We start from the raw sequence: 12,279 nt of genomic DNA on the forward strand, positions 1-12,279 counted from the left end.
TTGATTTTGCTTGCCTCAGTTTTCTCATCTGTGAAATAGGTCTAATAAATGTTCAGCCGACAACTACCACACAGTGAATGGTTGGTAAATGCTAGAAATTAGCACAACTCATCTACCCTAAAACACACACTTGTTTCCGAACACTACCTTCTAGAAAGATTGCTCCTTTAGCAGATGTTCCATAGCAAGACCCTGGCAGCCAGCAGCTGACATCACATGGTCTGTTTGTGCAGCTAGGGACACAGGGCAAGAAACAAGCTGCTAGCCCAGCCCGAAGTGCTCTGTTCTGTTTCTGTGGTGTTGAGGATGGAGCCGGGGCCATGGGCAAGTGCTCTAGCACAAATGTCCTCAGCCCTCTCTCCTCCCTCCCTTCTTCCCGCCCCCCCCATGCCCACTCTACCTCACCATGTAGCCTAGGCTGGCTGCGAACTTCCGGCCTTAGATGTGCTCCTGACTCAGTTGCTCGCACAATGCTCTCTGCATCTGGCTTAAAACAACTCTTTCTGCACACGTAAATTAGAAACCGTGAGCACCAGTAAGACACTTACTTACTTAGAAGGGCATGGTACTTCTTCATACCGGGAGGGCTCTTATATTTGAAAATGTGGCATCAGGTTTGCCATCCAGTGGGGATATTCCCCCTGACTGATGTCTGAGGAGCAGCCTGACCTCACCTAAGCCTAGATCCTAAGGCAGACCCAGGAGGAACATGTCCATGAGTGGTCCTAGGTGCTGGTAGTTTATAAGGCGTCTCCTCCCAGGAGCTCCCTCAAGGGCTTCCTCTACCTCTCAGAGCCCATGTTCAGCTCTTGGCCACAAACACCCTGTTTCCTACTTGGTGTCACTTAGGGGAGAGGTGGGAAGGCAGCGCCAAGCACATTTCATAGTCTGGAGCCCAGCAGACCAAGGATGTATCATTCATGGCTCTGTCCTTGGCAGTTGTACATCAGGAGGCTGAGATTTACTTGGCAGAGATGCTGGACAGAGGTGGCCAATGCTCTGGACCAAGGGGGGCCGTTCTCATGGACACAGCCTGGATGTACCTCATGGGGTAACATTGTCTCTCACCCCCTCCTGGTCCTGTCCTCCAGGGCAGTATGAATGCTCTTAGCAAACTGGCCCGATTCCAGAGACCTTTGGTCTTTATAAGCTCTGAGTCCTCATTTCTAAAGAGGGAGAACCGAGTCCCTGAAAAACTGGTCACTGCTGGGTACCAGTGCAGGAAATGTGAGCCCCGAGTAGGGGTGAGGGAGAGGCAGGAGCGCTCTGGTAACCAGAAAGTCCTAAATCTGGAAGTGTGGGTAGTATCAGAGCCTGAGAGGGGTAGCAGTGAGGAACGAGCTTCAGGAGACACAAACTCTTGCTCTGGAATCTAAGATTACTGAGGGAGACTGGAGCAGGCAGAGGGAGTGGATGGACCCAGCAGCGCCACGCTTCATCCCGCGCATGTCTCTCCTGCAGAACGGCTGTTTTGTCATTGTTTTTAGATGCAGTAGCTCATGTGGTCCAGGATGGCCTAGAACTCACTGTGTAGCCAAGGCTGTCCTTGAGCTAGAGCTCTAAACCTTCACCTCCCAAGTGTTGGGATACAAGCACAGCCACCGCGCATGGGTAGTGCTGCAATTATTTTTTTAAGGAGCTCTGTCTGGCCGAATTTTAAGCTCAGTTTTGAACTCAGAAATGGATAGGCCCTTCCAGGATCCTCTGAAATCTGTGAGCTGGGAAGGGAAAGCGAATAGATTCCAGGCAGGCCAAAGCAGCACACTCCCTCCTTGCGGCAGAGAAGGTGGTGCCGGTTTCCAGGCAGAGGCCCAGAGGAAGGTAATGGCTTGCATTGTGTGCTGAAATGGTTGAAGTTGGGCCCTAGAAAACAAGATGACTATGAGAATGGGTTGGCTCCAGACCACAAAATGGTAGGTCAGCGGATTTGGACTCTGTCCCAGGAACAATCAGATTCAGCTAGGAAACAAGCTAAGCCTGTTTTCAATGCGGATCCAGTCCCCCGAAGAAGGATGCGTTTGGAGAGGAGCAGGGAGTTGGAAGGAAGCTGCCCGGGAAGGCTCGGAGGTGGGTCTCGCCAGTGAAGCAGGCACCAGTGGCTAGAACAGTGCTCCTCGGCCTTCCAATTGCTGCGACTCTTTAATGCGGTTCCCCATGCTGTGGTGACCCCCCAACCATAAAACTATTTTCATTGCTACTTCCTAACTGTAATTTTACTACGGTTATGAATCTATGCAGGATATCTGATGAGACCCCTGTGAAAGGGGTCCTTGTACATCATTCAAACCCCAAAGGGGTCATTACCCACAGGTTGAGAACTGCTGGGGTAGAATCTTTTGGAGGGTTCATGGGTAGAGGAAGTCTAGGTGTGACTCAGGGGGATGGAGGGAAGAGATGGCAGACGAGGGGTCTCCCCTTCCACTGGGTGGTTGGTTTCCTGTTCAGCCTGTGTCTAGGAATAAAGCATTTCTCAAGGCCCCATGCCCAGTGTGACAAATGAATGAATTGACTTGCTGAGTGAAGGTGCACACAGAGGATGAGAAGGGAAGAAGCAGGGACCGAGTTCTCTGGCCCCAAACATGTAGGTTCCATCCCTCAGTTAATGATGGGAAAAGGGTCTGATGTCAGCATCTCCGAGTTACCCACAATGAAACTGGCTTAGGAAGAGCATCTCTGGAGGTTACATATCAACACAGTGGAGGGGCGACATTCCGAAGCGTTCTTCTCTCCTTCCGTGGATGACTGTTCTAGGTGCTGCATATAGAGCAATGAGCAGACAGACTGAGAGATTTGTCCTCCTGGAGGTTGTGTCTGAGCCTGGGGTTGGGGTGGAGTCAGGAAGACAATGGAAAAGCAGTTCAGGAAAATTCATAGAAATGGCCTTATGACCACCAGAGGGCAGTGCAACCACATGGCTTGATTTCTGCCCTCTTGGGGATTCAAGAAGACAAAAGGCCAATTGGCCAGGAAAATACAATACAGCCTCTGTTCCAGAAGACAGGGCTGAGGTGGTGGAGCTGGCTTCTGTTCCCAGCATTCACCAGACAGAGCCAGAGGATTGCCAGTTCAAAGCCAGTCAGGTCTACATAGTCAGTTCTAGTTTAACCTGGACTGCAGACTGAAACTCTCTTTCAAAGAAAGCCAGGGCTAGGCCTAGTATCTCAAGCCTACAATCCCAGCACCTGAGAAACCGAGGCAGTAAAATCACATTTTTTTGAGGCCAAAATGGGCTGCATAGACCTTGTCCCAAAAAATTGAGAACAAAACAAAAAGATTTTGGTCAGGAGGGGGTAAAAAGCTCGGGGAATTCTCCCAGTCTCCTGCCAGCCCAGTCTTCCTCCATTGCCAAAGGTAGCCTAGTAATGTGCAAAACCCCAGTGCAGCGGCAACTCACTCACACACAGGCCCATCAACACACCCATCTATACATCTGCACACACTCACACACAGGCCCATCAACACACCCATCTATACATCTGCACACACTCACTCACACACAGGCCCATCAACACACCCATCTATACATCTGCACACACTCACTCACACACAGGCCCATCAACACACCCATCTATACATCTGCACACACTCACTCACACACAGGCCCATCAACACACCTATCTATACATCTGTACACACTCACTCACACACAGGCCCATCAACACACCCATCTATACATCTGTACACACTCACACACAGGCCCATCAACACACCCATCTATACATCTTCACACACTCACTCACACACAGGCCCATCAACACACCCATCTATACATCTGCACACACTCACTCACACACAGGCCCATCAACACACCCATCTATACATCTGCACACACTCACACACACAGGCCCATCAACACACCCATCTATACATCTGCACACACTCACTCACACACAGGCCCATCAACACACCCATCTATACATCACACGTTTGCCCACCTCCTCACCCACCTACACTGCCATCTATTCAACTTTGGTCCCACCGTTCAACCCAGTCACCATCTGAAGCTACATTAGGGCAGAGCCAGGAGGTCTTCCTTCAAGGACAGCAAGAGCTCAAACTTAAGTTGAGAGAGAGATTGCTTCTATGCATGATTCATGTGCCAAGGCCAAGGAAGGGTGGAGGCATTTAAAACCATCAAGACCTCTTAGCAAGCCAAAATGTTTCTAAAAACAATCTTGCATTTAAAAAAAGATCTCACTGTCGCATTGATGACGCGGACACACATTATTTATCACCAGGTCTGGAAGGAGGCAAAACTCTCCAAATGTTTCAGCGTCCCCGGCTTTGTTCCTGTGGTGTCCTGAGTGGTCGGTCATTTTGACAGTTCCTAATATTTCAGCTCTGCTCTCAGAGGCCTTGAGTAGCTCAGCTTTGTGAAGTCAAATTCTGAACTATAGAAAATCTGATCGCTGGACCATTGGCAAATTTGCACCTACCTCTGTGCACACCAGGTTTCTTCTGATGGTGAGAGGGCTGTCTTTAACATGTTCCAGTCAGTGGAAACTAGCAGAGCCCTTGCAGGAACCAGTCAGTGAAGAAACTATAATGCAACCTCCTCCGGTGATTCAGCTGAAAGATTCAGGAGTTTTACAGAATGGCCCCAGGCCCAGCATGGTATAGCATTAAGAGACTGAGGCCAAAGGATCAAGGCTGGGCTGGAGTAGAGAGAGAGAGCCAGTCCCAAGAAAACAAGGGCTGTGGATGGAGCTCAGTGACAGAATACATCCCGAGGGACATGCACACACAAGGTGCTCAAACAGACCTGCAGATAAAATATCCATAAACATAAAATAATTCAAAACAAAGCTAGTGTCATGCTTGTGGGTATGTTTATAAGCCGCATGCATGCCTGTGAAGGCCAGAAGGTGTCAGGTCCCCTGGATCCGGAATTACAGACAGTACTGAGGAACCATGTGGGTGCTGAAAACTGAACCCAGGTTCTCTGGAAGAGCAGCCATTGCTCTAACTTCAGAGATATTACACCAGTCCTTCCAGCTGGATTCTAGAAATAACACAGAAGGGGATTTCATGAAAAGTCAGAATAAAGTTGTGTTATCAAATTTATAAAGATAAGGGATAAGGGTGTGATGGTACATAGCCTTAGCTTAGTCCCAGCACTCAAGAGGCAGAGGCAGGGGGATCTCTGTGAGAGGTTAGCCAGGGCTACACAGTAAGACCCTGTCTCAAAAAAAAAAATAAAAAATAAAAAAAGGTAAGGACTATTATGCCTTTTGTGTGTAGACATGAGCTTTGAGAGGAAGGAGAGAACAGAGAGACAGCGACTTAGAGGCAACAAGACTGAGAGGTTTAAGAAAGGACACTACACACTTCAGTCTTGAGACCCCTGAGAGAGGTTCACTTTGATGTCTTTACAGTGACTAGATAGGGTTTTGTGATTTTCCAAGTTATAATTAGCCAAAGGTTGTCATTTCAAAAAAGAATTACAACTTCCCACCATATGGATTCCAAGAGTGAAACTCAGATTATCAGGCTTGGTGGCAAGTGCCCTTAGCAGCTGACTGTTTTTTCTGGTCTCTAGCTTGTTTGCTTGTTTGTTTGTCCTGTTTTGTTTTGAGACAAAGTCTCATTGTATAACCTACTTTGTAGAGTAAGCTTGCCTCAAACTCACAGTGGTTTGCCTGGTTCTGCCTCTGGAATGCAGGGACTAAAGGCGTGCTCCACCACCACCGTGCTGCCCGGCTAGCTTGTTGCTTTTAACAACCTCACTGGAGACCTCTGGAGGAAGACAAACTTCATATCTGTGGCTAATTTTATCCCAGACTCAGGGCCTCTATCTCCTCCCATGTCCCTGTAATTTTCATCTTTCTGCTTTGCTTCCTTGTACACAATGCCGATGACGGAATTAAGCTATGTACACATCGCTTTAAATTGTAACTGATTTCTTCCGTCTGACTCCAATTTTCTACCCTTTAGCCGCAGCTGCCATCTCTCCCTAGCCCCCAGCCCAGGAGTCCTTCTTTCTCCCTTCTGCCTCTATGAGTCAGGCTGTGTCAGGGTGGGACTCAACGTAAGTGAGGGTGTGACTTCATTCCTCTGCCTCGTGCCTTCTGCTTTGTAAATATTGACCCCTTATCAAATATTGCTTGCAAATATTTTCTCCCAGCTCTATATTGTCTCTTCATAGTGCCTTCGTATGCCTGTTAATCTTAAATTGCTTGTCAGATAAACACCAGATCTACACATAATCCTTATGATTATGAACATTTTTATGATAAGGAATGTTTGGTCTCAGGTTAGTCATGCCTGCCATTGAGGCACGACCTTTCTGAATGGTTTGCCTAGGCTCATGAATTCTGAGTGTGTCTAACCTTTATGTCAGTCCTGGCACTGGTTTGGCTAATCCTGCAGGTGGCTCTTTCCCTGGCCTTGAGTAGCTTACTCCTGGCCTTGGAGTAGGAGGCTCCAAACTCAGAGAATTGTTGATTCCTTGCAGAGCAGTTGAGAGAAATCCTATAAAGACTAGGGCTCCAGGCTGCTCAGCTCTCTCCTCTGAGTCACCATCTCGAAGCCTCTGCCACTGTCCTCTCTCAGCTCTATCTCCCCAGTTCAGAAAGCCCTCTAGGTAGCTCCTCACAAACCTGTTCACTTGCTTTCTGGAATCTTGTTGCTCTCCTCGTTGCCAGTGGTCTGCTGCTTCCTGAATTTTTGTGGTTTCACTGTAGTGGCTGCAGAAACCCAGCTACCAGCTACTGGAGCTCCGTTCTGCCCCAAAGCTGGGGTCCCAGTGTCCAGGAGTGAAATTGCAGATGATTCCAGTGTGCTTTAGAATGTCCCAGACAACACACTGTCTTTCCTGCCTCAAAAGCTTTTCTCCAAATTGACAGTGGTGGCCCAGCAGAGGCAGATGAGTCTCTGAGTTTGAGGCCAGCCTGGTCTACAGAGTTAGTTTCAGGACAGACAGAACTACACAGAGACACCTTGTCTGGCAGGAAGAACAGAGAAACCAAACCTTTTCTACATTCAGTAGACTCCTGTTTGGTTTTGTTTCATTTCCATTTCCTCTGATCTTACATTTTGAAAATTCTGTCAAATGATACTTATCAGCTCTTCTCTTTTCTTTCCTTCTTTTATCCGTTTATTTTTCTTGAGACAGGATCTCACTCTGTAACTCTGGCTGGCCTGGAGCTCACTATGCAAATATACAGACCAGGCTGGCCTTGAACACACAGAAATCTCTCCGCCTCTGCTGCTGGGATGGATTAAAGGTGTGTGTTACCATGTCCAGCTATTTCCTATTATTTAAAACCATTTTGTTTTATATCATAAAACTAGTTGAAAAATATTTCTTCTTGAATGCACTCCTCAGTATCAATTTTACTATTGAATTTTTTGCAGTCATTATAAATTCTAAAACCTTCCTTATCTTGGCATATGGGTAGGTTGCATGCCATTAAGGAAGCTGTGTGAACTGGTTAAGATGTACCGTTTAGGTCAGTGGCTCCTGATCCCTCCTCTGTCAGGACATTTGGCAGTGTCACATTGTCACAGCTAAGAGAATGCTATTGGATCCTAGCTGGTAGAGATGCTTTGAAATACTAAGAAAGCTTGTTACAAGAACAATGATCTGTTTCAGCATGTGTATAGTGCTAACATGGGGGACAGTGATCTGAGAGCAGCTGCCCCAACTCTGACCACCAAAGGCCAAGACAAGGGGCTCTGCACATCCACTCGTGAAGCCTTTCCAGACAAATTGTTCAGTTTTGTGTGGAACAGACCTTTGATTGGTGATTGACATGTTCCATATGGTCAAGGTTTATTCCATTTGGATCTTAGAGGTAAAGAGTTATATACATTTAAGAAATTATTGTTTTATCTAAAAATCCATCTTTTTTTGTCTTCTAGAAAAATCAGAAAGATGATCTGGTGCATGTGTTATTCCAGCACTCGGGAGATGGAGGTGGGAGGGTCAAGAGTTAGAGGCTAGCTGGACACACTGTGAGAAGCAGGAGGAAGGCTGGGAGATGCTCATTAAAATACTTCTCCCACACACATGGGGAGCCGAGTTCAGATCCCTAACATTCACCTAAAAGCTGGTATGAAGGTATGCATCTTCTAACCCTAGCACTGGGGAGGTAGAGACAGGTGGGTCCCAGGAGCTCACTGGCCAGCCAACCAGTCAATCAGAGAGCTCCAGAATCAGAGAGAGACACTGCCGCAAAAAATATGGTGGAAGGTGGTTAAAAAAGACACGGCAGCCACCTCCGGTCTATACATATCTACACACAAGCATTTGCATACACACACATATATGCACAGATTCACACAAACAGGGACATAGTTAAACACAGAGAGAGGAGTGTTTGTTCAGGTTATGGAGGGTGAACGTTTTCAGCAGGCTCAGTTTAGATACATTGTGGCTAACACTAATCACTTGACAGGATCTAGAACCATCTGGGAAGCTCTATAATGGAGTTTCTAATTGGGTTAAGTGAGGTAGGAAGACTCACCTTAGCTGTGGATAGTACCGGGGCTAAACAAAAAGGAACAAGTGAACTGAGAAGCAGCTTCCATTTATCTCTGCTCCCTGGTTGTCTCAGTCACTGTTTTATTGCTGTAGGGAGAGACACCATGACCAAAGCAACTCAGAAAAGAAAGCATTTAGTTGGGGGCTTGCTTATAGTTTCAGAGGATAAGTCCATGACCATTGTGGCAGGGGACATTGAGGTAGACAGGGAGGCATGGTGCTGGATCAGAGGCTGAGAGCTTTTATCCAATCCACAGGCACAAAGCAGAGAGAGCTCACTGGGAATGGCCTGGGCTTTTGAAATCTTATCACTCAGCCTCAGTGATATACCTCCTCCAAATAGGCCACACCTCCTAATCCTTCCTAAACAGTCCACCTACTGAGAACTGAAGATTCAGATATATGAGCCTATGGGAGCTCTCATTCAAAAGCCACACTGGTTGTGGGTGGAACATGAGCAGCTGTTTCACATTCCTGTGGCCACACTATCCCTTCCACAAGGGACCACACCCTCAAAATGGGAGCTTTTTGTAGTTTTTGTCTGGTATTTTGACACAGCAACCAGACTAACAAAAGATACAATGTGAAAAACGGAGACAGAAAGGTAATTTAGGTACTGTCCAGTGAATTACAAATGACCTCAGGCAGGTAGGGACAGAAGTGGGCAGAATATGGGTTGTTTGGGGTGGTTGGGGGTGAGGCATAAGGAAAGTAATTCAGGGTTGTTATGGTGTATAATAGACCCTCCAGCTCCTTCTCTCTAACTGATCAGCTGTCCCTAAGATGTTTCACACCATGTCTGGATTCTAGCACTGCTACATAGCCATTTTTAGCTGCAAGGGATTCTGGGGGTGGGACCTTCTTTTGGGTGGCCATAAAACCCGTCACAAACCATACTGTTATTCCTGCAGAATAATAAGAGAATGGATTTATGGGGACCACATCTGCTGCAGCTGGAGGTAGAAACTCTGGGATCTTTCAGGTAAAAGGCAGTTGAAGTTGAAGCTATAGGTCAAGTTGTCCGGAAAGAGTGTGTGGAAACGGAGAAGGGCTATTCAGAACTGATCCCTAAGAAAAAGCCAGGCGGGGAGGCAGGCATTAAAGGGTTACAGAAGCTGAGGGAGGAGGTTTCAAGTGGGCAGTCAATACATCAAATGCCAGGCTGGAGCGATGGCTCTGTGGGTAAGATGGCAGGAAGACTGAGCTTAACATGCTCAAATACCAAAGGTTAGACTAGCATGATGGTGGCCCAGTGATTGAGAGCACAGTGTGCCCTTCCAGAGGACCCACGTTCTATTTCTAGCACCCACACAGTGGATCACTGCATCCCTAACTCGAGCACTAGGAGAATCTGACGCCCTCTTCTGGCCTCCTTGGGCACTGCACACAGGGGGTACAGACATGTAGAGCTTGCCGGTAGAACATGAGTATCCAGAAAATAAAACAAACAAACAAATAAAAACTAAGTATGTGGAGAGGGCCAATGAGATGGATCAGTGGATGAAGGCATCTGTAGCCAGCCCTGATAATCTGAGTCCAATTCCAAGGACTTACACAGTAGAAAGAGATAACCACCGCCTGCAAGTGTGTGTGTGTGTGTGTGTGTGTGTGTGTGTGTGTGTGTGTGTGTGTGTGTGTGTGAGCATTGAATAAGATGTCGCATATTCGAGTAAAATAGTTGACAGTGACTTCTGACCTGACCTCCACATGTTATGTGTGCCTGTCATTCCAACATTTGGGAACAGAAGGCAGGAGGATTGGTCGTTATAAAGACCAGCCTGGGCTACATAACATGACTTTGTCTTAAAAAACAAACAAGGGCTAGAGAGGTACCTCAGAAGGTAAGAGTGCTTTCCGTTCTTGCAGAGAAACCAGGTTTAGTTCCCAGTACAACCATCTGTAGACATACGAGTGGTACAAATACATTAATACAGGCAAAATTCCCATACACAAAATAAAATAGAGAAATCTAAAAAAGAAATTAAACAAAACAAAGCAAAACAAAACCCCTACCAAACTGGTATTCCTCCCCTTGGAGCCTCTCCCACTCTTGAGACTTGTCTCTGGTTTTTACTTAGTAAGTCTGTATTCACTGTGGTGGGAACAGAGAAATCTCCAACAGAACTCCTTTGTCCTCCCCAAACAAAAATTCTTTCAGTTCAGTTTTTTTCCTCTTTTGAAAAAAAAAAAAAATTCATTATGCTGCTCAAACCAGACTTCAACCCAAAGGCCCATGTTATCCCCTCAGCCCAGCCTGATGACCAGCCTCACTAGCTGGACCTGCAGACACAGACGCATACCTGGCGTCGGGTCTGCTGGTTTCAATCCATTCATCAGTTGGTTCGAATCATGTGCTTTTCCCGAAGACATGTGAACAAATGCCTATTCACTCCAGACAGTGTACAGAATACAGACCAAATAAACAACTTACCCACCCAAATCCATCATGGTGAACCAACGAGTTTATACTCACAGGTGAATCACAATCAGCTGCAGTCAATGAAAGACCCACCTCAGCTTGGGGGTAACTCAGGAGACTGCACCATCAGCTGGCTCCAAGGAAGTCTTCTCTTCCTGACATTTCTCATTTATTCATTTATACATCCTGGCAGGGGTGGGAGGTAGGGAGTCGGGGGATGGAGAGACAGGGAGTAGGGGGTGGGGGGGATAGGGGAATGGGGCTGTTCCAGATGGGAAACTTGATTTTCCAGCGTGAATGTTTCCACTGAGAGACAATAGTAGTCACTTTTGCCTGCGTTTAGGCAGCCATACATCCTGCTAGGAATCACACAAAGCAAAATCACTCAGGGGTGGGGCCATACAGTAGAGAGAGACCGAATGGGCCGGGTTATTGAGGGACAACCCCAGCGAACTTCCACTAGGCCCTGCCTTGAAAGATTTCCTCACCTCTCAACAGAGAAACCCTGAGGACCAAGCCTGTAAGAGTTGATCTTTTCCAGATATTTAAGATCCAAATTAGAGTGCCTGCAAGCTGGGTCGAGGTAGCCTCCCTCTGAACCAGTCCTGATGAAGCTCCGCCCACAGCCCCTAATTACAAAGCTTAAGAAATGCGGGTCTCACAGAGAAGAGTGAACTTACAAGCTTAGCTTTGACCTAGAATTCTAGGGGGCAAAGATGCCAGATAAGGGCACAGTATGGACACGGTATTGCTGTATCTGTTTATGGTGTTTTCAATCCCTAAAGACATTAAAGAGGGACTCATCAAGAGAAAACCATCAAAATTAACAATCCAGCACACAGGAGAGTTGTGAGTTCTAGGCTACCTCAAATGGGGGTACACGGGCAAAGGTGGGGTGGAGAGATGGCTTAAGGGTTAAGAGTACTGCCTGCTCCTTCAGAGAACCTGGGTTCAATTCCTAGCACCTAAATGGCAGCTCACAGTCATCAGTAACTCCTGTTCTAGGAAATCTAGTGACCTTCTGGTCTCTGTGGGCACCAGGCACATGGTGTACATGCATTCATGCAAGAGATTCACACACAGAAAATAAAAATAAACAAATCTCTTTAAATAAAAATAAAAACTTTGAAATAATTGAAAAAAGAGTAAAATGCACTTTTTTTTAAAAGACAGATTTTCTCTGTGTAGACCTGGTTGTTCTGGAATTCATTCTACACACCAAGCCTGCTACAGAGCTCTGCCTGCCCCTGTTGAGATTAAAGACATGCAACCCTCCCCCTCCCCCCTCCCCCCCAGATTTGCATCCATTATTTAGAAAGACTTGTTTTATTTTAGTTACTTATATGTCTGTGTGTCTGTGTGTTGGTTTGTACAT

The sequence above is a fragment of the Micromys minutus genome (genome assembly GCF_963924665.1).
Source record: "Micromys minutus genome assembly, chromosome: 2".
Lineage (NCBI taxonomy): Eukaryota > Metazoa > Chordata > Mammalia > Rodentia > Muridae > Micromys > Micromys minutus.